Here is a 24,800-nt window from a genome sequence, read left to right as displayed (position 1 = left end):
ATTTAATTGGCATGATCTTATTAGCAGACAGAATTCACTCAGGGAGATTACTTGGCCAAGCTCTCAGGACACGTAGGTGTTGAAAACATGGATTTCAACTCAAGCAAGTATGTTTGATTCCAAAGCAAACATACCATACTATTACCATATTGACTTTTGCATTCACAGGTCAACCTTTGTCCATCATATTACACTTAGATAGTTGACATTTCCACTTCAGACCCAAATTAGATTTGACAAATTGGCTCAATCCAACTGGGTTTGTTTTCTGACACTGTCAGCAAAAACATTTTGGCCTCTGTAACATATAACCTGTAGATTCATGTCCCAGTTATTGTTTCATCATAATTTATTATCAATCTACAAAGTTTATAAATATACATGTAGAAACCATGACACAAAGTATTCACATTTTTTGAAATACTAAGTTAAGGAAGATTTTCATATCCTGGGACTTGTTAAGCATGTGATAACTTTTTTAGACACAATGACGCTAACTATCTGAAATACTCTTGATGCAGATTTGAGAAAGTGTGAGCTACATCATGTTCGTTCACAGGGCCGTTCCTAATGGTACCAATCATCTGTTTAGTTTTCTTGGCTGTAACAGCACTATGCACTAATGTTTTTTAGAGAATAGTAAACTATTTCTAGAACACTGAAATTTAACAAAATGTTAAGTATCTGGGCAAAGAACATTCATAGCTTTAAAAAGGGAGTAGTGTTAACAGGGGAAAAGAATCCAAATGGCTTTGTTACTACCTAGTAACATTAATTTAAAATGATGGATCACTTTCAAAATTCTTAAACTAAAATAGATTTATTTTTTCTTTTATAATTGTTATATGCCAATATATGAGATAAAGCATATAGATTACAGAAACCAAGGGACAGAAAGAAATGCAATGGTTTGTATAGAGCAACAAATCATCCCATACTTCTACCTCCTTTCCTGCGCCTTTGCCAAGTATTCTATTTAAAGTTCCCTGTGAGGAGCTCTGTCTTGGGAAAGAGTTTGATAGTAGTTAAACAAAAGGATTTATTTAAAAAGGAGACCTGGGTTTGGTTCACATCTTGGCTCTATTACTTACTTAAATGGATTATTGGGCAAGTTATTGAGGTTCTTTGAGTCTCGTCCTTAAATGAGGAGAATAATTTATTTCATATGGATGTTGTATAGGAGTAAATTCAGTGTCAAACAGTATCTTGCACAGAGTAAATAATCAATGCCCATATATGGACATTTTTGACACTAACTCTTAGGAAATATTTTAGTTCCCTAGAAAAGTACATTTTAGATTTCTTCAAAGTCCCCAATGCAACTTTAGATCTGAAAATTTTAAGTATTTCAAAATAAGAGCATTAACATGCCATATGTAGCTTGAATGCTATATTTCTCTTTGCCAAGTATTTAACTTTGCAAATCATCTGATGGCTTAATTACAAAGCTGGGCCCTGACATCCATCACTCTTCATAGGGGAAATCTATCCAGAAGAGACTAGAAGTGGCTTTTTTCTGCATGAGTTATCAATCAGGAATTCTAATTTAAATCCAGAGAGATGTGTCTAATGCTGAGTTTGTTTCCAGGATCTCTTGGTTCACTAGAGTTTTGTGTATTCTTTCAATGTCCTACAATGTGCTATTCCATGACAAAACAGTTATTTGCTTTGTGTGTAGTACTAGCTTTGCTTTTTAATCACTTAGAAGAACCCACCATATAGTAATCTGGCTAACCTTGTGAGATATGAGGCCATCAATGATAAGAGCCCCCTTTTACAGTCCTCTTCTTGGGTGTAAGCCAGGCATTCCTAAAATAGAGTTGTCCTTGCAATTTGCCATCCATGAAACAATATTCTGAGCCATCTCCCAAAAGAGTAGTTCCTACCACTAATAAGGCATTTATTTTAGTTTTTCTTTCAATAGTAAAAAATCACTTACACTTTCTAGGCCAGAGTTTCCAGCCACTGGGACACGGTGAATAGATTACAGGTGCTCAGGTATTGATCTGACAGCCCTTATCACCACCAGGAGAGGCCTGGTATACAGCATCATCTCTGATCATTAATACAGTCAACATATAAAATAGTTTGTGCCTGAGTCTTGACATGAAAAACTTTGAGAAACACTGTGGGTCCTAGCTGATTCTTCCTTAGGTAGCTGAAGGAAGTCCAGTATTCTAAGTGGTGTCTGACTATTCAACATAAAAGTGTGGTGCTTCTATGGCAGAAGGTAAATGCAATGACTCTTTTTCATGTTTCCCACATACATGTGGGGAACTGAATGTGTGACCTTTATATAATTGGTGGGTCTTAATTTTGCACAAAGTAGTTGGGATTTTTGTCATGGAGAAAATGGATTTTGCCTCCCTTCCAATATCAAGAAGATGGTTGGCTGATTAATAATCCATGACTTACAACATAATAAGTGAATGAAGATAAGGAACACATGGATCCCTGTACACACTCATTTAACAATTACTTGTTTTCTTTCAAATATCAGGAAGGATAAATGTTAAGCATAAATGTTAATGAATATATCAGTACTAGTATATTTGTATTGTTCTTATGTTATGATTTCTAATATTTATATAGCTTTTCATAGTTTACAAAAAGAGTGGACCTCTTAAAATTACATGTACAAAACAAAAAAGGCATGGTGGAATCAGAGTGGTCTATTGGATAAATAGAGAGGCAGCATTTTTTTGCAGGAGGACACACTGCACAAAGTTCATTTTTGTCACATTAAAATTAAGTAGATGTGTAGAAATAATATTACCCTAAACTGAAAATCAGCTAGTGACTCAGGAAGGAGAAAAATTTATCACCATATAGAAAGAAAACCTAGAGTCCCTATTTTTGTGTTTTAAGCCTCATGGATAGATACTTCTTAGTTCCTTTTACAAACTCTTAATTATGGGAAGGGAACGAGATATTTGACAAAAGAGGGTGTGGGACTGATTCAGAGGGGTTCATTATGCTTTTCAGGATGGCTTCTTTAAATGAAGGATAACACAAAAAGTAAGTCACCAAAAAAGAGAACTGTAAAAAAAAAATTATTAAAAAACAGTTTTAAAATACTTAACAACTTTTCCCTGCTTAGATAACTTTTCAGGGAAGAGGGGAAAAGACAGCACTGGTGACAGAGGGGTGGTGAAATGCAGAGGATTTACAAAGGAGCCAGCGAATGTGGAAAAGGAAGCAAACATAACATAAACAGACACCTAGGACATTACAAGGATTCATGAAGTGATTTATTCCACTTCCTGGTCTCCAGGCACTCTGTAACCAAATCAGCCTCAATCTAAAGTTGCTCTTTCCAAATGGCAGTCACCAGCCACGTGTGTCTTTTCAGCATCAGCACCTGATATGTGGTAATTGAGAGCTCATGTGTGCTCTAAGTGTAAAATATACACAGATTTTAAAAACCTTGCTAAAAAAGAGTGTAAAATGACTCACTAATAATTTTTGGAATAATATTTTGGATATATTGGTTAAAATATATTGTTAAAATTAATATTGCCTGTTTTAGCCTTTAAAACATTTTTATAGTGTAGGTACTAGAAAATTTAAAATTACATACATAGCTTATGTTATACTTGTATTTGGAATCACTGTTTTAGAGTTTTTAAAAGTTATTTAAACTTGCTTACTCACAAATATTTTTACAGTTGAGAAGAATTGTATGTAGTGGTCAGTCCCAAATGTAGCAAACTTCTCATTGGTCCGTTGACCATCTTAGTATTTCTTTACTGACTCATACACTTGAACTATACTGAAATTTATTCCCATTCCCATCATTACACACCTGAGGAAAGCCATTGAAAGAAAAGGGTTGCTGCTAGTTCACCAGTTCTCCTAATACATGCTGTTGAAAAGACAGGAAAGAGAAAATTAGGCTAGAAAAATGTGAACTCAGAAAAAACAAAGAAGAACCAAACAAAGGGAAAACATTTGTGCCGGGAGTTTCAATTTAAACAGAAACACAGTCACTTCCACGTTGCATTCTGCTTTTTATTTTTCACTATCATTACGATTTGTTTACTGAATCCCTTAAGAGTCCTCACAGAAGGCTTGAAAAATTTTTACACTTCAGTTTCTTTCTACATCTGGATGTTTGAATCAGAGGAGCCCTAAAATCTCCTGGAGTTTGAACTTGTATTGACTTCCTGTTTCAGGGCCTTTGAACTGACCATTACCCTGGCAGAAGACTCCATCTCTCCATTATCTGTGTGGTTGGCTCCTTCTTGCCATTTAGGTCTCAACATAAAAGTTATTTCCTTAGAGAATGCTTCCTTGAACACTGTTTCTGCTCCTCCTATCCCTTTCTATCACATCACTCTATTTTATTTTCTCCATTGCTCTTACATCAAGCTGATTTTTCCTTGTTTATATTCTTGTTTACTTATGTATTTATTTATTCATTTGCCCTACAAGAATACCATCTTTCTAAGAGAAAATATGCTGTCTGCCTTAATCATTGCTCTTTCTATCCCACCCAGGAGAGTGTCTGGTATATAGTAGGTACTCAAAAAATTATTATTAGGGAAATGAGTAAATGAATCAGACCTGGTTCTTAGATATAAACAACCAAGAATGACTTTGTCTAATTTAGCAGAAACTGAGTGTATTACCTAACACAATTGCCAAGTAAACCTGGAGAGCCAGATTTGAAAAAATGGGGGAGAATAAAGGGAAGACATGCAACCAGAACTCCTACAGCCAAAATTACGCTGTGGATCCTGCCCAGTGAGGAGACCTCTGCCCCTGGCACCCACATTCCATGCTCTAGCTCTCCACCATGGGCTGACACCAATGGATTCAGACATTGGTTTCCCCTGAAGTCACCATTTCCACTGCTGTGCTTAGAAACTGGATACTGTTGTCACATGAACCATCATCAAAAAAAAATTCTGCATTGACCCTTCTCTGTGTCACAAACTCCATGTCGAAAATTCAGAGTATGTGCCTCAGGTTGTTCAAACCTAGGTCACAGGGATCATGCCTACCTACTAGGAAAAAACAATGATGAGAATCTGGCTTTGGTTTTGATTTTATTTTTCTTCTACATAAGGAAAGGGGCTCGGCCTCTCATTAATATTTATAAGGCACCATCTTCACCAAACATAGGCAAGGGGTTCAGATACTGGGAAGATTCTCCAGATGACAAATATTCCCTATAATCTTCCATGTGCTTGTGGATGCATTTTTTTTTCTTTGATCAGATATACCCTACACTGTTGCAGGTCACATTGTTAGGTTTCTTAGACTGTAGTGAATTTCCAAATGACAGGCAGCATGCTGTATTCATGAGTTCTCCAGAGAAACAGAACCAATAAGAGTTCTCCAATTTCTCTGGGGAACACTGATTAACACAGCATGCTATGTATCATATGAAATTCATAAGCCATTTCCTTATAATAACAAACCTCTTTATACATACATAGCACATAAAATTATCCTATATATTAATATATAACATCTTATAAAATATCTTTATGTATCTTATTTGTATATGTATACATATCTTATTTACACATATATAAATAAGATGCATATAAAGAGATTTATTATTAAAAATTGGCTGAAGCAATTGTGGAGGCTAAGAAGTCCCAAGAACAGCAGTTAGTAAGCTAGAGGCCCAGGACTGCTGATGGCAGAGTTACAGTCTCAATCCAAGCCCTGAGAACCAGAGGAACTGAAGATCTAAGGTTTAGTCTGAAATCTGAAAGCGTCCACAACCAAGAAGAGCTGTTGTTTCAGTTCTAGTCTCAAAGCAGCAAAAGACTGATGTCCCAGCTCCAGGTCTTCAGGAATGAGGAAATCCCCCTTACTGGCTGGAGAGTCAGCCTTTTGTTCTACACAGGCCTTCAACTAATTAAATGAGAGCCACTCACGCTGGTGAGTAAAGCAGTCTGCTTTACTTAGTCTACTGATTCAAATGTCAATCTTATATAAAAACACCTTCATGGATACCCAGAATAATGTATAGTCAAATATCTGGGCACACACTGTGGCCTAGTCAAGTTGACACATAAAACTAACCATCACGGCATGCCCTTCTGGGGACAAACAACAACCCAGTGAGCTCTCAAAGCCTGAAGCTTTACCATGGTTACCCTTCAGCCCACTGTTGGACTAGAAATCTACTATTTTGCTCTTAGTTCCTTAAGGCAGGGGTCCTCAAACCCTGGGGTGTGGACTCCATATCAGTCCATGACCTGTTAGGAACTGGGCCACACAGCAGGAGGTGAGCAGCAGGTGAGTGAGCATCACCGCCTGAGCTCCTCCTCCTGTCAGATCAGCAGCAGCATTAGATTCTCATAGGAACACGAACCCTATTGTGAACTGTGCATGTGAGGGATCTAGGTTGCACACCCCTTATGAGAATCTAACTAATGCCTGATGATCTGAGATGAAACAGTTTCATCCTGAAACCACCCCCGCACCCAACTCTGTCCCATGGAAAAACTGTCTTCCATGAAACCAGTACCTGGTGCCAAAAAGGTTGGGGACCATTTCCTTAAGGGGGTTACTCTTCCCTTTGTGATCCCTGGGTGAATATTTTACCTTAAAGATGCACGAAATGAAATAGAGGGATAGGAAGTTCAGGAATGGGTGAGGGGTGGAAGGTAAGCTGTGAAGAGCTATAATAATTACACATTCAAGGGCTATCATTTAGGTTGATATATCAACTGCTGCCAATAGAAGGCACAGAAGCCACATGCTCACTTGCAAATTGAAATGTGAGGTGAGTCTAAGTAAGTGACACATTCTGCCTTCGAGGAGGAAAAGGACATCTGATTCATAGCAAGCCCTGCCAAAGTACAGCTGCCTGAGCCAAGTGGCTCTCTGCCATTTAACCCTGGGAAACAAGGAAAGGCAGTGGCAGGTTAGGTAAAGGGATAAAAGGTTTATTATAAAAAGGAACTTGATAACTGCTGTGATTTTAATTATATTTCCACTGCTAGAATCCCATCAATATTTAAAAGCAACAAAGAAAACAATTTCCTGAGATGTTCCCTATTTTTAGGATCAAAATTTGCCCTCAGAAAATAGTCAAAGGAAGTCAGAAAGAACCTCAAGTATGAAAGAAATGAACATAAACAGAAAAGCAAATGGACCCTCTAAACCATAGCAAGTCAAAGTCCAACTCGAGGGCCTCTAGGCACAAGGTTTTCTTCTTTCATGAAGTGCCCTCGAGTTGCAGCAGCCAAGGTTTAGTGATCCTGTAAAAGGTTAAACACCACATGTGCATGTATGATTTATCGGCCATAGGCTATTAAAGGAAAAACTACAATCTTTGACATTTAAAAAGGGTGCTTAGAAAGCATTTGTAACTACATAGAAGGTTAATCATGATGGCCGCAAAGGTCTTGTCTGCATCTGGGATTTGAATTTTAGAATTCTGAATCTCTGAGTTAAATTTTTTTTAAAACTTACACACCAGAGCCCAGACGACAATGCTCTTGGGGCACTCTTTCTTGGAACGCAGTTGCCATGCTGTGTGAAGTTCAAATCACAAGTAGAGACCATGTATAGGTTTTCCTGTCAGATCCCTCAGCTGAGCTCCCAGCTCACAGGCAGGGTTCATGATCAGCCACATGGTGGTGACTTATGTTGGCTGTTCAAACCCCTATATGACAGTCTCTAATCATCAACTCCTCTTAGCTGGGTCTAACCAGCCCACAGACTGTGAAAGATAATAAAATGATTGTTTTTAGAAGCCAGTAAGTTTTGGAGTGGTTTGTTAGGAAGTAATAAATAATTAGAACGCCTGCTCTTGGCCCCTGTGATTTCACTATACGTATGGTCCAGAGCTGATGGCATTCTCCTGGGCCCCTCAGAGGTCAAGAGAAGTGAAAACTACTCCTGTACTTGAATTTCTTCATATATTAATTTATAAAGAAATGCCAAGGTGGGATGTCAAAATGTTTACTTCTAAATAACATTTAAAACATAATGCTTTTTACCATATATAACCCCAAATAGTACAGTGTGATTGTATTACTCTCAAGATCATTCTAAGATGAAACAGTAATTCACAGTATACTAGCTAGTGTTTTTCAACAATAAGACAAAAGTCATATAACTAATGTATTCTTCCTTTAGTTCTGCTACTATATCTACATGATAGTAGGAATGCTCTCCTTTGGAAGATGACAGAAGTCAAAATGTGAAGTTCTTTGGGATTATGAATCCTGAGCCAATGCCACCTGCCTCACCCCACAACTATTTCACCTTTTTGACTTAGTGTTAATGATCATCATATTCATATTTCTGTAGATAAGGCATTGATCTTGGTCTCATTTGCTTCTTATTAATTATACTAAAATACCACCTTTGGTCATCTTGACTATTAATATAGATAAAAATTCATCACGTAAAAATCCAGTTCATAGAACCCCAAAATTTATTTAATTGTTGGTCAGACTTAGAAGAGCAGAGGTAGAACGTAGTTTCTTTGATTTCTATGGGATTTTTGCTTATTTACAATATTTCTTACATTTTGTCAAAACATTTATCAGAAGTTCATATAGTGGGGTTTGAAGAATGAGCAGAACCAGGCATAACTTTCATGGGCAAGGGAAAATATCCATCGGAGAAAATAAGAGCATTTATTTTTATCCAGATAGAGTTCACAGTGATTCAGAATATTCTATAGTGGCTGCTGAAAACACCACCTCATATAAAATAAATTATCCCACTATGGCAAAAAAGCAGTCAATGCATTTGTCAACAAGAGAAGAAAATATTCAGGGAAAGTAAACAGTTTTGCAAATAGCAACTGATGAGTTTCTATTATCCCCTATTTCTTTTTGGCAGGAAAACAAAGGAACAAAATTGGCCCTATTGGCTCTGATGAGCCCTAATCCCTTCTCTGCCTAGAGCATTCCACCTAACTTAGAAGGTGGTAAAATCCTCCCTACTACCAGATAAAAAATGATCATATACTTTAGTGATAATGTGTGTAAGCCTCAAAAGGCAAAGCCAAAGTGTGAATATTCTCTCCTAAAAGAATAGAACCATAGATCTTCCTTAACAAATACATTGAGTAGCACAGGTGCAAGCAGTAACTTAAAAATAGAAAAGAGAAACCTAAAGAAAGATTTCATCAGTACTCTTACACCAACCAGATTAGCAAACTTTGCCTCTAGCACACCTCTAAGGAAAGCAATTCCAATGGTACCCTGAATCCAAAGTTACACAATATGTGAATTCTTCTGTTGTTTTAAACAAATTTTTAAAACTCATTCACTCTGCTGGAAGTAAGTTTTATAATCATTCATCCTAATAATTAATTAAGAAGGCAGCAATGTGTTCTGGAAGCAGAAAAAAGAGTTCTATTTGTGACTCTACCCTTAGAGAGCAAGGATGAAGAACCTAGGTTCTAGATTAAGCCAAATTTGCACTCCTCCACAAGTTCTAGAATCTTGGACAGCCTCTCCCCTTCTCAGTGCTACAATTTCTGCTTCTGAAAAATGAGGATAACACCACAATCCACCTCAAATGCTGTTTGTGAAGACTAAATCAAAACCAATTACCTTTGTGCAGGGTTTTTCAACTGTAGGATTATATAATAGATGTTTTAGAATGGGTAATTTTTGTTGTGGAATGATTTCCTGTGCATTGTTGGATGTTTAGCACCATCCATGGCCTCTACCCAGTAGGTAACAGTAACGACAACGAAAATGTCTCTAGATATTGCCAAATGTTCCCTCAAGGCAAAATTATACCCGGTAATAATCAATGCTTACTGCCTAACAAATGGCAACTCCTGAATAAATATGAGTCCCCCTACTAGAGTACTTCAGTTGGTGTTACCTGTTGTTATAAGGAAGAAGCCTTAACTTGACCTTAAGAAAGTAAATACCACCATGGACTTTAGGTATACCAATGTAATAATTAAGGAAAAAGAAAACTGTTGACAGACTAAGTATTATGCACTGTTGCAATGATATTTACACGTACACATGAACTTGTGTTATCTTCAAAGCTGTCCTAGGAATTCAAGACTAAGGTTTCTCCAAAATTCTTTCCCATGAAGATATTGCTTAATTAATGATAATTTTATAACCTGAAGTTGAATTGTATGTAAACATATTCATTGTTACCTTGAAACAAGTTTCAAAGTGCCTATGAATATATGCATGTCATGAATGTGTATATCAATGTATTTAGCAGCCTGCAGTTTCCAGGAATATGAACCTGTCTGTAAAGTTGAAGCCAACTTTATGGGCCATAAGTGGACACTGCCAAGAGCCTCATCCAGTGATTCCAGTTAGTAATTTCAGATGTAAAGCCATGGTATGTGGCTTGGTGGAATCCCCACAGAGTTTTGCACTTTGGATGTGTTCCACATGATTCTGCCTTAAATGCTGTACTATCAACTGAAGTGTGTGTGGAGTTTTGAAACATTTTAATTCAGCTTATTCAACTGAATGCCTCTACCACAAACATTCCTGCTTACCAAGCACATTGGCCCTAGCTAGAATCAAGGAATTAGGGAGAGATGACATTCTGCCAGATTCTGCATATGGCCAGTGGACTGAAATTCATTTGGGTCCATAGACATACTTTTCTGCAGATGGGAATTTCAATAATTTGAAAGAGTCAAAGCAACCTGCTGGGAGCCCTTCATCTCCCTATCTAAGATGTAATACAGCTGTCCGATTGGGCTGCTGGCAAAAAGGACACTGAAAGTGACCTTTCTTAGTTCTAAGATGTTCTTGTTCCCTTATCATTTTATGGATTACTCAATAATCCATCTGCATATGGGAAATAATTTGTGAGCGAATCTAGCATTATTATTTCTGTATATATGGACAATTAATTTATAAGCTAATCTAGTATTATTATCTCAATTTTAAAAAAGAGATTACTGAGAATAAGGGAGTTTAACTAAGTTGGCCAAGGACTTGGTGGGACACCCACCAAGTAGAAGAGTGAAAGCGCAAACCTAGAGCTGTCTGCCTGCCCCAGGATGCCCCCTAGTGGCTGACGGGTAATACCAAGGAAATTGTATAGCTGTGGCGGCACGTTAGGGGTGCTCAATAGAGATGAAATTTAGTTAAGATAAGTAATTCTAGCACTGTGAGGAGTATAAAAGAATGATCGGTGTTTGAATCTTATTTTTAGATTTTCTATCTGAGGGGTTCTTTTCCTAACCAGGACTGACTGCTTTTATTCTGTAGTGCGAGGCACCAGGATAAGGAATAAAAAAGTTATTTCTCTAAGAGTAACGTCTTTGCATAAGATTAAAAGGCCACTTGCATAACGGAAGCAAAGTTGTAAAAGTTATGAAAATTGGTCATGAAGAAAGAGGAAAAACAAGATATCTTTTAAAAAGATTTGTACTAGTTTCTTAAGAAATATTTAATCAGAACTCTTGTTTCCAAACTATAACAGAGGCAACTTTTCCTACAAAAATCATGTAATCGACTATCGCAAGTTATATGACTGGTCAATACAATTATATTGCATCCCTGGAGCATTACTTAGATAGACAAATTTAAGAAGAAACCTATTTTGCTACTAATAAAATAGCAATTTGGAATCAATTACCATGTTTCAAAGGACCCTCATTAGACCTGCTGTCAGTTGCACAGAATTCATAATTTGCCTTTATTGCAAATGTATATCTATTATTTTCCACTAGCAACTAAAAAACTAGAATGCTGGTGAGAAAAAAAGTTCCTTTTAACAGGGCCATCTTGTTGGTTGGTATTCTTTATTACAGTACAGAATCAACTACATTATTTTCACAGTGTACTTACTTTGACATGAGTTTACTGACAACTTTGCTAGACAATTTGTTTTTATAAAATATGTTATAGAATTATAAAATTACTAAAACAATCTAGAGGCACCATTGTGTGTTAGGAGAATTTAATTGGAAAGACAGAAGTTTTTTTTTTTCCTCACATGACATTGAACATTTCAAAAACACTGTTGCCCTTTTACTGAAAAGCTAATATTTCCCTCCAGATTTCTGATTCTCATATTCATAGGGCCTTTGGTAAGCTAAACTTTAACTTGAGGCTCAAGACTGTATAAATATTTACCATGGGCAGAAAATTCAAAAAGAAATCTTAGTGATTTTAGGCATCAAAAGAGATTTGTGTGGTGTAATAAAAGAGTCCTGGACTTAAATTCAGGGGGATTGAATCTGATCTTTGCTCTGTCACTGAGCTAGTCTCACTGGACTCGGTTTCTTTACCTGGGAAGTAAGAGAGTACAATCAGGTGTCTTCACATATGCCCCCAAACTGTGGCAAAATGTGAAGGATATAGGGAACATTTTAAAATAAAAGGGGGAATATACATTACTAATGGAAAGAAAGTGTCCCAATTCAAAACACCAACTCATAGTAAAGGTCTTATATATGGCTTTAAACAAAAATGTATTTTAGGGTTTGGTAAAAGTAAGTTTCGAAAATATACCACACCATTTCTTCAACTCTTAAATTAGAACATTAAATGTCAAACACTTTAAGAAAAAAATGAGAAAACAAAAATATTGTCAGTCAACCCACTAACTTCAAAGCTGACATTCTTAATTTAGATAGTAAAAAAATTAGATTTAATTTTAAAAATGACTTCACACCATATGCCCAACACTAAATGTTTATTATTAACAATAAAATATCTCGGTAGCAGAAATCACTTTTAGAAAACCAATGCAACTTAGATAAGTCTAAATAGAATGAAATATATTAGAACATACTGGAGGAGAAGGGAAATGATTCCATGTGTAGAAATGAAAATACAACTTAATATGTTTAGAATAAATAGCAACTAAAAGCAGTTAGTAAACTACATGAAATAATTTTGTGTCCTGCTATGTGGCACTTAACCAGCCAGAAAGCTAAAAGTTGGCCTTTCGAATATTTGTCATATGAATGTTTCAATATCAATTCAGGTACCAAGCCTTCCTAAGTGAAAAAGGCAGAAAAGAGCAAGGGTGCATCATTGGGTTGGCAATAAACAGGTAGTAACTATTCCTGCTGGGAGAATTCATCTCTAAAAAGAGGTGTGATGGACTGGAAGGACTTTATAGCCAAATAAAATGACTGGCTACATAATTTGCAGTGCCCAGTGGAAAATGAAAATGCAGGGCCCCTTATTTAAATATATATCTATCTCTATATATAATTTAATACATTTGTATATAATATTTATATATTTAAATTTATTATATATATAATATAACATTTCAAGAGGACGATAGCAGAACATTAAACCAAGTGTAGACCCTCTTGACCATGGGCTCTGTGGAACTACACAGTTCCCATATTTATGGGACTGCTTGTCCTGTAGACAGTTCGTTTCTTGTTCAGCCACTTTAGTTCTGTATGGGACCTTGTGGCAGATGATTGGCTGCTCTCACCTTCAGTTCTTCATTCGTAAAATAACTAAAACTATAAAAGTAGCCCCATAGCCCTGTTGTAAAAGTCACCTTGACCAATATGTATTATTTTTTATTTTTATTTTTTTTTTGAGACGGAGTCTGGCTCTGTCACCCAGGCTGGAGTGCAGTGGCCGGATCTCAGCTCACTGCAAGCTCCGCCTCCCGAGTTCACGCCATTCTCCTGCCTCAGCCTCCTGAGTAGCTGGGACTACAGGCACCTCCCACCTCGCCCGGCTGGTTTTTTTTTTTTTTTTTTTTTTAGTAGAGACGGGGTTTCACCGTGATAGCCAGGATGGTCTCGATCTCCTGACCTCGTGATCCGCCCGTCTCGGCCTCCCAAAGTGCTGGGATTACAGGCTTGAGCCACCGCGCCCGGCCATGTATTATTTTTTATATGTACTATATAAAAAATAGCTTGATGGGTGAGGACACTCCTTTTTATAATAATATAATGAGGACACTCCTTTTTATAATTATAAAATTATAAAAAATTTAATTATAAAAATTCTACTTGTAATCACAACAGTTTTTTTTTTCTTATGAGTTCTTAAGGGGTGAATTGATAAGCAATGAACAACATGAATATTCAAAAGCAGGTAACCATTTTTATCTCCAATGCAAAGACTTTGTGGTTCTTACTGATTTCCCTCAAATGATTTATTATAAGAATACAAGAGTGCTGTGATGATTAATTTTATGTGTCAACTTGACTTGGGCCATGGGATGCCCAGACATTTGATCAAACATTTTTTGGGTGTATCGCTGAGAGTGTTTCTGGATAAGATTAACATTCGAATTGGTAGGCTGAGTAGAGCAGATTTCTCTCTTGAATGTGAGTGGACTTGATCCAATCAATTAAATACCTGAATAGCACAAAAAGGCTGAATAAGAGGAAACTTATGCTGCTTGACTGCTTGAGCTGGGACATTAGTCTTTTCCAGCCTTTGTACTTGGACTGAAGCATGCACTCTTCTTGGGCCTCTAGGTCATTGGTTTCTGGACTAGAACTTAGACCATCAGCTTTCCTACTTCTCAGGCGTTTGGACCCAGACTCAATTACGCCATCACCAGTCCTGGGTCTCCAGTTTGCCAACTGCAGATCTGGGGAATTTTCAGCTTCCACAATTGTGTGAGCCAATTCCTTAAAGTTTCTTTAAGGAACCCTGACTAATACATGACTGTTACAGAAACAGTCATACTCATATTAACGCAAGTCCCTGATTTTCCTAGAACAAAAAGATTATAGACAATATTTTATTGCTCTCAGTTCACCATGTTATCTGAAGGACTGAGACATCTGAATAATGGAACAAGAGGAAACATTCTCTTGGAATAGGTCTAATGTGTATGCATCTTACACCATGTAATTTTCAAGAACGCAAGGCATCTATACTGCTCTTTAGTAAATGCAACTTTTATTATCAGTAAGAATACTTTTTTACACTCTGATTTAAACCAATGAGAAAATTAACTCATGACTTGTTCTACTCTTGAAGGTGAAGATTTCAGAGGTTATTAAAGTTCAGTGCAACCTCTTTTGTGTATATCCTCTTGATAGGCACCTATTAGTAGAATAGAAGGGAGAAATGTGAGAATGGAAAAAGAAAACTAGGAGATAATCCCTATGGCTTCTTTTTGGCCTCTGCTCCTTTTCAGTTCAAAGAAATATGGTAGAAGAAATAAAGAGCCTTTCTGATTTTAAACCATCAGGTGACTATTTCCGAGTCTGGGTGGCTAAAAACTCCATGGTGGCACTTCGAATGGTCCCTGATTTAAGGACTGGTTTGTTGGGGCCAATCCCATGAATGAGGGCTTCGATTCAGAAACTCAAGGCCAATGTAGGAGTCCATCACAAGGTCTGATTCTGAAGGTGATGAGGGCTTAGAATGATACGCATATTTACATGTGTCCTCTGTTATCTGACCCAGGGAAAGGCTAAGAACACATTTGGTCCATCACAGGAACGGAATGGGCTACTGTGGGTAAACAGCATTCACTTAATGGATTGGGTTAAAAATTGTTTGCATTTAAAAAATAGACAAATTAGTGACTTATTTGATACATTTTCCTTAATGTATGCATTATCAACCATTATTTAGAGATCTCAGGTTGCTGTTTATTTTCCCTTGTCTTTTTTGTTATAAAGATTGAATGTGTTAAATAGGAAGAAACACACTGTATGAATGTTTTAATATCCAGTCATCTTTATATACAGATGATGTTGACATCTGGAGTATTTGTCAACCAGAGCACCATTACGTTTTTTCTGATAACACATAATATATTGCATTACCCAACCAAAGCCATTTCACAATGCCTCAAGGTATGTACTTTGAGCACTCCTGTGTTTTTATAATAACTTTAATATGTACTAATGAAAACATCCATTAGGACAACTTCATAAAAATATTTTCCTACATCAACAACAAGGTTCAAGAGACAATTCTTTACTTACAGTACTTATTATAAAGAAGATTATGCTCTTTTGTTTCATTTGTTTGCTTTTAGTTTTTACAAAAGGAAATAGTACAGAACTCATGAGAACAGAGTTATGTGCAGTTTTAATTTACTATTTTATCATCTTCAGTGTCACTCAACAGCTATTTCATGTGTAGCTGGTATCATTGTAAGAGCTATGGGGAATTCCAGGGGAATATGAGTTATGACCATTGCCCTCAAAGAAAGTCTAAGTAGGGAAGTGGGAACAGCAATGATGCTGTTGCTGAGAGTGGAAGTTGGGTAGGAAAAGAAATAATGTCAGGAAGAGTCTAATAACAGAGAGGAGAGGACCAGGGGAAGAATGGAGGGATTCACGATGAAAAATAGTTGGGTGACAGGGAGCAAGTGGGTGGATGAGGGTTTATTAGTAAAAATTGTAGAAGTGGAACAATTTTGATTAATAATCAAACTTAGAATGTAGCCCTACAAAAACATTTTACAGACAAGAAAACTGAGTTCCAAGAAGTTCATACAGCTGCTGAGTGATGAAGCCATAATTGAAGAACAGGCTCCTTGAATCTGAATCTCCCACACCACTCTGCCTGTCTGAATCCCTCAGCCTCTGCCATAAACACTGAGGTCTTAAGGCTTTTCTGGGAGTGATTTATTTTAGTGTCCTTGGGAATAAGTACAATTTTACAATATTTGTTTTTACGAAGATAGAACTTGTACATGTAGCTGACCACACTAACATATATTTGGAATTTTAGAATAAGACTTAATTCTAAATTCAGATTGTTCTTTGAGTTGGGCTCTGGCTGCAATCTTAGCTCCCCCCTCTGAAACAGAGTTTCTCATTTCCATCTCTGGTCTTTGAAGAAGGATGATAAAACGAAAAAGAATTTTTTTTTCAAAAAGAATTCATTTAACAGTTATATCGATGTCTTGATCAAACAGAATTAAATCTTTCAGGTGGTGCTTTTTTCCCTCTTTTTGTTAATGTACCTCATTTAAAGTCATTGCTCTCTTACCTTTTACTGCTCTTTGCTTAATCAACATAAGATGAAGATTACAATAAGACAGAAGAATAAACATAAAGAAGTACAAGCAACCTTTCAGGAAAGCTGCATAATTGAAGACAATTCACAGAATTATGCTCTCATTCATTAAAAAGAGTTGAAAATCAAAGACAAATTCATCAGCACAGAGTAAGCAGAAGGGCTGTTCATGTAGAGGCAAGCTGAATAACATGTGAGGTCCCAAACCCAAAGGATTAGTCTCAGAGGAAGAAGAAATACTGGAATAGGCCAGTAGTTTCCCTCATGGTTACATCAGGAGCTTTGATATGTGACAGGTCAGTCAAGAGATGGTTTTAGAGTGGTTACAACCAGGTATTCTAGAGCTTCCTGGTTCCCAGCATTCAAAACTCAGCTTCACAGGAAGCTACATGTACTTAGGAAGCTACATGTACTTAGGCAAGGTACTTAAACTCCATGTGCCTCTGTTTTCTCAACTGCAAAGTGGTAATTATACTAATAACCCCTACCTCATAGGCTTGCTGTAAAAATTAAATGTGCTAATTTCTATTGCTATGTAAAGTGCTTAGAGTACTGCCTGATGCAGTAAAGTACAATATAAGTGTTTGCTGCCTTCTAATTGTCCTCTTCTGTCATCTTTTTTTCCCTCCTTCTCTTTCTTCTCCTCCTCATTCTACTTGCCTGATCTGGGACAAGTTGATGAACCTCTTTACAAGTTGTGGCTTCCACACCTGTAAACTCAGGATAATAAGACTGTAGCAATATTTGGTTGTCTATTGTCTATTCAGCACCTACTCTATTCTTCCTAACAAGACTTTGGTGTTGTTCAGGGATCTTCTCTATCCTCCCACAACCATGGGGAACAGGGGAAGTAGACCCAAATCACTAGCTCCAGGGGTAGATCTTATTGGTGAGCCAATCATTATAAGCCCATCTGCTTTGCTAGTGAGTTGGTTAAGTAACATAGAACTAAGACGAACAGCATGAGACATTTCCCTAGAGAGAGTTTTTGGTCTCGGTGTGGGCATATGACACAAATTTACCTAAGCACACTAAAGGGAAGGATTTATACTCTATGTTTGGGTTCTCCTTTCTCCCACTGGATAAGAACAATGAACCATGGCACCCTAGACCCACTGGCAGCTAACTTTTGGTTAAATGGAAAAGAGAAGCTGATACATGGAGAAGGACACAGTTGGAAATGGAGCTGAGAAAATGGAGCCAGAGATTTGTTCTCCTCTCACCAGCAGCCCACACTAACACTGGAGTTTTAAATGTGTAGTATAATGCATTTCCTTACGGTTCAAAGTACTTTCAATAGGCACTTTGACACTTTCTACCTAAAGCATCTTAACTGACACAAATATTAATACCTACCCCACAGCATTGTTTGAGGTAGTTTTAAAAATGAGACGCTTATAAAGAAGCATGCATCTTACAATATAGAGTACAGATCACATAATAAACATAAAGCCGATGATATGTTTACTCTGATAATGGTCCCCAAAGGACTTGTCCCAAACAGCATTATTATCTTCCATTAATTTCAAGAGGTTAAAGACAGCCCTTAGAGATTCCAACCTTATTTAATCACAGATGGGACTCAATCATTGGATCTCTGCCTTCAACTATACCTCAGCATTCAGTAGAAGATTTCATAGATACTACTTTGAAAAAGAAAATTGTTTTTATTGTTCTCATTCACCTTATCCACACTTTAAGAATAGCCTCCATTCTAAGATGTTAATAAACAAATTCATCTTTTCCCATTTCTATATTATTCATAACTCTTTAAATTTGAAATTTTTTTCCAATTTTAAGCCCTTTCAGACTCACTCCCATGTTTCTTAAGGTCATGGCAAACAAATAATGATCTTTGAAATCTAATTACCAACTTTTACATCAAAAAGCATGAAAAAAACTGAAGAGAACATTCTGAGGAAATAAAAAAAACAACAACAAAAATAAATTCTTGATTATATTTTAGGTAGTCTGTTTTTATCCCTGACCATATGCTTTATTTCTGAATGTCTCTTTTCCTTCCAGAAAGGGAGGTACTTTAAGGCAATCCCAGAGCTCGTGACACAAGGTAATACAGCTTTCAGCAATCAACAATATTGTATGATAGGATTTCCATGTAATGCAATTATAAACAATCAAGCTAAAAAATTAGGCATCCTTCTTGTTTAGGGTGACTTATATTTATAAATCTGAGCTGGTGAAATGAAAGCAAGCACAAGCCAAATTGTCTTAACTTCCCCATGGTATACATGCAATGTTTTCTTTTTTCAGGTTTCTGTTTACATATTCTTAGTTCTTTTCAATTTTAATGACTAAGCAATGAGTAGCTTGATTTACTAAATCTAACTAGAAAAAATTTCATTGGCTCAAGGCCAAAGTTTTGAGTCAAGAAGAGAGAAACTTGAAACTATAGACTAGATGTCCAAGTTCTGTGACTCAGTTCTGCACTGGGATCTAGTAAAACTAATTTAGCAACTCAGCTCTCCATGCCCAGGTTGTGAATCACTCAATCGCTGCACCAAGAAAAGCAGCTATGATGACTGATTCTACCTCCATGTGAGGGGTACTGATTAACTTTCATTTCTTCATTCATTCATTTATTCACTCATTCACATACATTTATTCATGCATTTATTCCATACTTTTTTCGTTTCTTTTTTTTCTTTTCCTTTTTTTTAGATGGAGTCTTGCTCTGTTGCCCAGGCTGGAGTGCAGTGGCATGATCTTGGCTCACTGAAACCTCTGCCTCCTGAGTTCAAGTGATTCTCCTGCCTCAGCTTCCTGAATAGCTGGGACTACAGGTGTGTGCCACCATGCCCAGCTAATTTTTGTATTTTTAGTAGAGATGGAGTTTCACCATGTTGGCCAGGCTAGTCTTTGTGAAAAACACACATTCACCCATCCAAATTCAAAGAATGGACTCAGAGGCACAGTGAAAGTGAGACTTTTAATAGAAGTCTTGCAAGATGGGGTGTCTAGTAGGCAGGTACACCCAGGGCAGTTACAGCAGATAATTTATCTCCTAGCACACAAGTCCTTCTCCCAGTTCCTCATTGGTCAAGTACTATGGGGTTACAATCTTCCTGGATGTCACCTAAGTTTCATTATTCTCCATATAAGGTTATACCCTGGTCCCCTTCCCCGGTTAAGTTTCAATTTCCCAATAACAAAACTTTCTTCCCTTTTATGGGCTGACCCCTCCTCTACATTCTGTTCACTTATTGTGACCTTTTGGATGCATGACCTGTGCCATTTGTTACATCCATAAGCTGGTTGTCAGTACTTAGATTTATCATGCCTTGAAAATGGACCATTTAAAATGTTTTACCCGTCTTGAACTCCTGACCTCAGGTAACCTGCCAGCCTCGGCCTTCCAAAGTGCTGGGATTACAGGTGTGAGTCACTGCACCAGGCCTATTTCATACTTTTTCAACAAACAACTTTTAATTATTATGTGAAAGGCACCTTTCTACTTAGGATGATAGAGAAATAAACAAAATAGACACACAAAAAATCTCTTCTTTCATGGAGCTTATGCTTAACAGGGAGGCAATGGTGTTCTGGCAAACCACCTCTCCAACAGCAAAGTCTCCATTGGTAGCATTTGCCAATTTCCATGGTGTAAATACTCCCACTATGGATAACCAGCTTGCAAAACTCCCAAATAGTTAGCAATTTTCTTTTGCAAATTAGAGTAAGCAGGCTCCCTATACCACTGGTGGGGGATTAGACAATAAATAAGTAAAATGTGGAGTCTGTAAATAGAGGTCAGTGCTTTGGAGGAAAATAAGGCAGCGAAAGGGAATATTTAAGGGTTTGGGTGTAGAGAGAGTGCAATTAGAAATAGCCTGGACACAGAGGACTTCACCAGAGCTGATCACACATCTGATGGTGGAGAAGAATGAGCCAGGAGTGAAAACAGCACAGTATCTCTTTGGTCTAAACAGCATATCAACCAAGAATATTAGTTTTAGTCTGTGTATAAGATCCCTCAGTCTACTTATTTTAGCCCAGTATGGTCCCACTTGTGCTTTTCTTCATAGCTATAGACTGTGCAAAAAAGGATTAGAGATTCAACAGGTTGAAAATATTTACGTCATCTAATCTGTTAGTAACACAACCCTCTGCCTGCCAGTGTGCACTCTCCAAAAGTTTTATTCCTTGTCTCAATGGTTAGCCTGACGGCCTCACTCTCTCAACTTTTCAGTTAAATCTGTCGAGTGAACAGAAGGATGTAAAATTTATCTCAGAGCTAACACAAACAGGCAGACAACTTCTTGGGTAAAATGTGAAGAGTTTCAAAACTTGCTCTTCATGTGAATGTCATAGGAATAACCAAAATGTCCAGCCACAGAAATTTGGATAAGTTCTACAGATGCAATAGAATTACAAAGAAGGAAGGGAATTTAAAACCATGATTTAAATACAATTGTAATTAACTGGAAAGATGTTCATTTTATTAAAGATAATGACCACAGCAACTAATATCTCTTGGATATTTTGCTTCTTACACTCTTGTTTCCTCATCTAGCAGAGGGACTAATAATGAAAATGACTTTATAGGTAACTGTGAGGTTTACATAATAAATCTAAAAGTTAGTGCATCAATTAATATTAACTATATATAATAAATATAACGTACTAATAAATAGAATACATGTGATAAATGTTAGCTTTTCTCCTACTCTTCATTATTGTTATTATTACCTTGTGCCAGACACCACAAGGTAGGTGGTGTCAATAATAACTGACACAAGGTATGTGGTATCAATAATAACTGACACAAGGTATGTGGTGTCAATAATAACTGACACAAGGTATGTGGTGTCAATAATAACTGACACAAGGTATGTGGTGTCAATAATAACTGACACAAGGTATGTGGTGTCAATAATAACTGACACAAGGTAGGTGGTGTCAATAATAACTGACACAAGGTATGTGGTATCAATAATAATTGACACAATCTATGTGTCAATAATAATGTCCCCATTTAATAAATAAGGATATTAAACACAGGAAGTTTAGTAAGGTGCTGTATGTCACAGAATGAGTAAGAGGTGGGATAGAGAGTCAAAGCGAGATAGTAAAGCTCACCATGAGTGTGCTATAAGACAAAAATATATTTAAGGTCAGCATAAACCCTACTGAAATTCTTAGTTACATAAGGACAGAAACTGTGGCTTGCATTTACTATTATATAGAAATTTCTCACCACTCGGCATTAATACACAGGGAAAACCATAGTTAACTCTATTTACTAAGTGCTTATTTATGTCTGAAATGTCTAATATGAATTATTTCATATAACCCCCCCCATGAGTGACACTAATGCTATCCCATTTTTTTCAGATGAGAAAATTGAGTCAAAGAGAATTTAAATAAATCACCCTGCATCACACAGGTCATAAGCAGCAGTGCCAGGACTAAAACTCAGGTCTATTAGATTCTTCATCACTGTGATTTTTCTGCTTAATCTGCTTAGCTAGCAACCCCAAGAACAACTACATAGTGTTTTCATTAGCCCCCCTATTATGTGCATGGAGGTTAGAGGTTTTATGTAAATGTACAATAGTCTCCTCTTCTATTAATTACAATGTGTAAACAAGAAAAAATGCAGAGCTCAGTGGGAAGCTGAACACTAGTGCTCAAATGCCTGAAAGAACCAATTAGCTGAGGTCTACAGATCCCTTGTACTACTAAATGGTCAGCTAGTGCTATGGAAAACTGCACACTTCTACCATAAGATCAATCTCTCTGCCATTTCCAATCTGTGTTATGCATGAATCATGCATTTTAGACTAGATAACATGGAGTAATGGCTTCAAAAACTCTCCCAGGCATAAAAATAGAAGCTTAGTGCTACTGGTATGGATTCCCCACTGTCTCAAAGTAACCATTTTCAGTCTTTTCAGAAAGAGCACACAGACTTTCTGCAGCAGCATTTTAGGCATTCTACTCTTCCTTGTAATTTTCTCAATTCATACTTCTTGCAGACTAGAGGAAAGGATGTCTTTGGCCCGAAGGCCAAGGCTAAAACAAACAGAGCATCTCTCATAATGAGACATCCCAGAGCCTGGTAAGAAATGTACTCTGCCACTCAGTGCTCTGCAATGTCTACTGACAGAAGTGATCAATCAGCTAACTTGGAGTTTCATTAGTGATTAGGCCAGAGCCAGGAGTCTAACCCAGGTCTCTCAACCTTCAGAGGCCAAGAGCTCACTGTGCTGGTGAAATTCTCTAGAAGCCAGCAAGGTCATGTAAATGAGTGAAGCAGGCAAGGTGTAAGCAACAGGCAATGAAGCACAGGTGGCACTTGGGGAATGTGTGGTCCTTTCCAATACCTCTTCTAATGAAAGCAGTTGCTGTTCTGCTCCAGCTGACAGTTGCCATAAGCAAAACAGCCAGGTTTTGTTTCATCTTCCATTTTTTTTAAAGAAAAACAACAAATTAGGATTTTAGGTGAAATTTCAAAATTGTTCAATATTAGCAACTAATTTAGAAAAAAAAACCAAAAACACCATGTGAGATAAACACACATAACCAGATAAGGCCCATAGGTGCCTGCTTCATGGCTTATATTGTACTATATTGTCTTTTCGGCAGTGCTAGCAGAGCCCAGGCTACCACTAGCTGCTGCTAATGTTACCAGCAAACTTTTAACCCTTCATGGTGAGTTCAATAAGTTCTGATCTAAAAATAACTTAAGAACACATAATATGATAATAATAGCTTTCATTTATTGAGCCCCTATCATGTATCAACTGAGGCAAAGGCTCTAAGGTGGGTATTCTTATTAACCTTATTTTACAGATAACAAAACTGAGGAAGAACTTGAGCAGGTGTATACTCTGTCCAAGGTCACACTGGTATTAGGTGTTTGTCTAAATATTCAGGTTTCAGATTACTCTGAACTACTATGTGAAATAAAATACCCAGTTAGGCATACAGTTAGCATAGAGACTACTGAGAGCAAGATTTCTGTTTATTGCCTGAAGGGATAAATACTGGTTTTTGTTTGTTTGTTTGTTTGTTTAACTGCTAACAGGTTATAACATTAAGTATATTCAGAAATAACACAATATACGGACATTTGGTTTATCACCAATCTATGGTGATATTTTTTTGTTACTATTACAAATGGACTGGCCAGGCACAGTGGCTCACACCTGCAATTCCAGCAGTTTGGGAGTCCGAGGCAGATGGATCACCTGAGGTCAAGAGTTCAAAAACAGCCTGGCCAACATGGTGAAACCAGCGTGATGGCAGGTGCCTGTAATCCCAGCTACTCGGGAGGCTGAGGCAGGAGAATCACTTGAACCCAGGAGGCAGAGATTGCAGTGAGCTGAGATCACGCCCTTGCACTCCAGCTTGGGCTACAAGAGCAAAACTCTGTCTCAAAAACAAACAAACAACAACAACAAAGAAAAACAAACAAACAAAACCCTGGTCAATGTGACTTGAAATAAATGGACTCCATAAAATGTCAATGTCCTTTGCAAAAGTAACCCGCCCTTGAGAATTTATTCTAAAGCTAATTTAAAATAGGAAAAAAGGTATTATCTCAGAAGTGTTAACAGCATCCAATTTTTTTTTCAGTAGAAAATAAGATAAAAATAACCAAACTGCTCAGGAGAACAAGACCAAGTATTTTTGATATACCAATATGGTGAAAGATTTAATGATTAAAAATGAATCCCTAATAATTATTGGTAACAGAATATATTTCTCTTATGAAATGCTGAGAAAAGAGAAAGAGACAATTGCATCTGTGTTCTGATTAGAACTATGTAAAAATGGTAAAAAATGTAAGCTAGAAGGAAAAATAAATTAAGTTTTGGGATCATTTCATGTTTAATTAATTGAATTATCAATAGTTTAGAAAAGAAAAGGGGT

The 24,800-nt window shown here is 37.0% G+C and overlaps 1 protein-coding gene and 1 long non-coding RNA gene across 3 annotated transcripts in view; both read right to left on the bottom strand.

Annotated features, from left to right (window-relative positions):
• LOC139356232 (uncharacterized) overlaps positions 1-13,646 on the bottom strand; it is a 39,937-nt gene extending 26,291 nt beyond the window's left edge. Inside the window, exon 1 of the long non-coding RNA XR_011607760.1 lies at positions 3,806-13,646. This is a non-coding gene — a long non-coding RNA (uncharacterized lncRNA). The remainder of the gene's footprint in view (positions 1-3,805) is intronic.
• The window catches only part of LOC105481070 (protein kinase cGMP-dependent 1), a 1,243,906-nt gene that overhangs the window by 876,091 nt on the left and 343,015 nt on the right, over positions 1-24,800 (bottom strand). The window lies entirely within an intron of this gene.

The sequence above is a fragment of the Macaca nemestrina genome, chromosome 9 (genome assembly GCF_043159975.1).
Source record: "Macaca nemestrina isolate mMacNem1 chromosome 9, mMacNem.hap1, whole genome shotgun sequence".
NCBI classification, from domain to species: Eukaryota; Metazoa; Chordata; class Mammalia; order Primates; family Cercopithecidae; genus Macaca; species Macaca nemestrina.
Note: the sequence above shows the minus strand (reverse complement) of the source record. Positions and strands in the feature narration are given on the sequence as shown.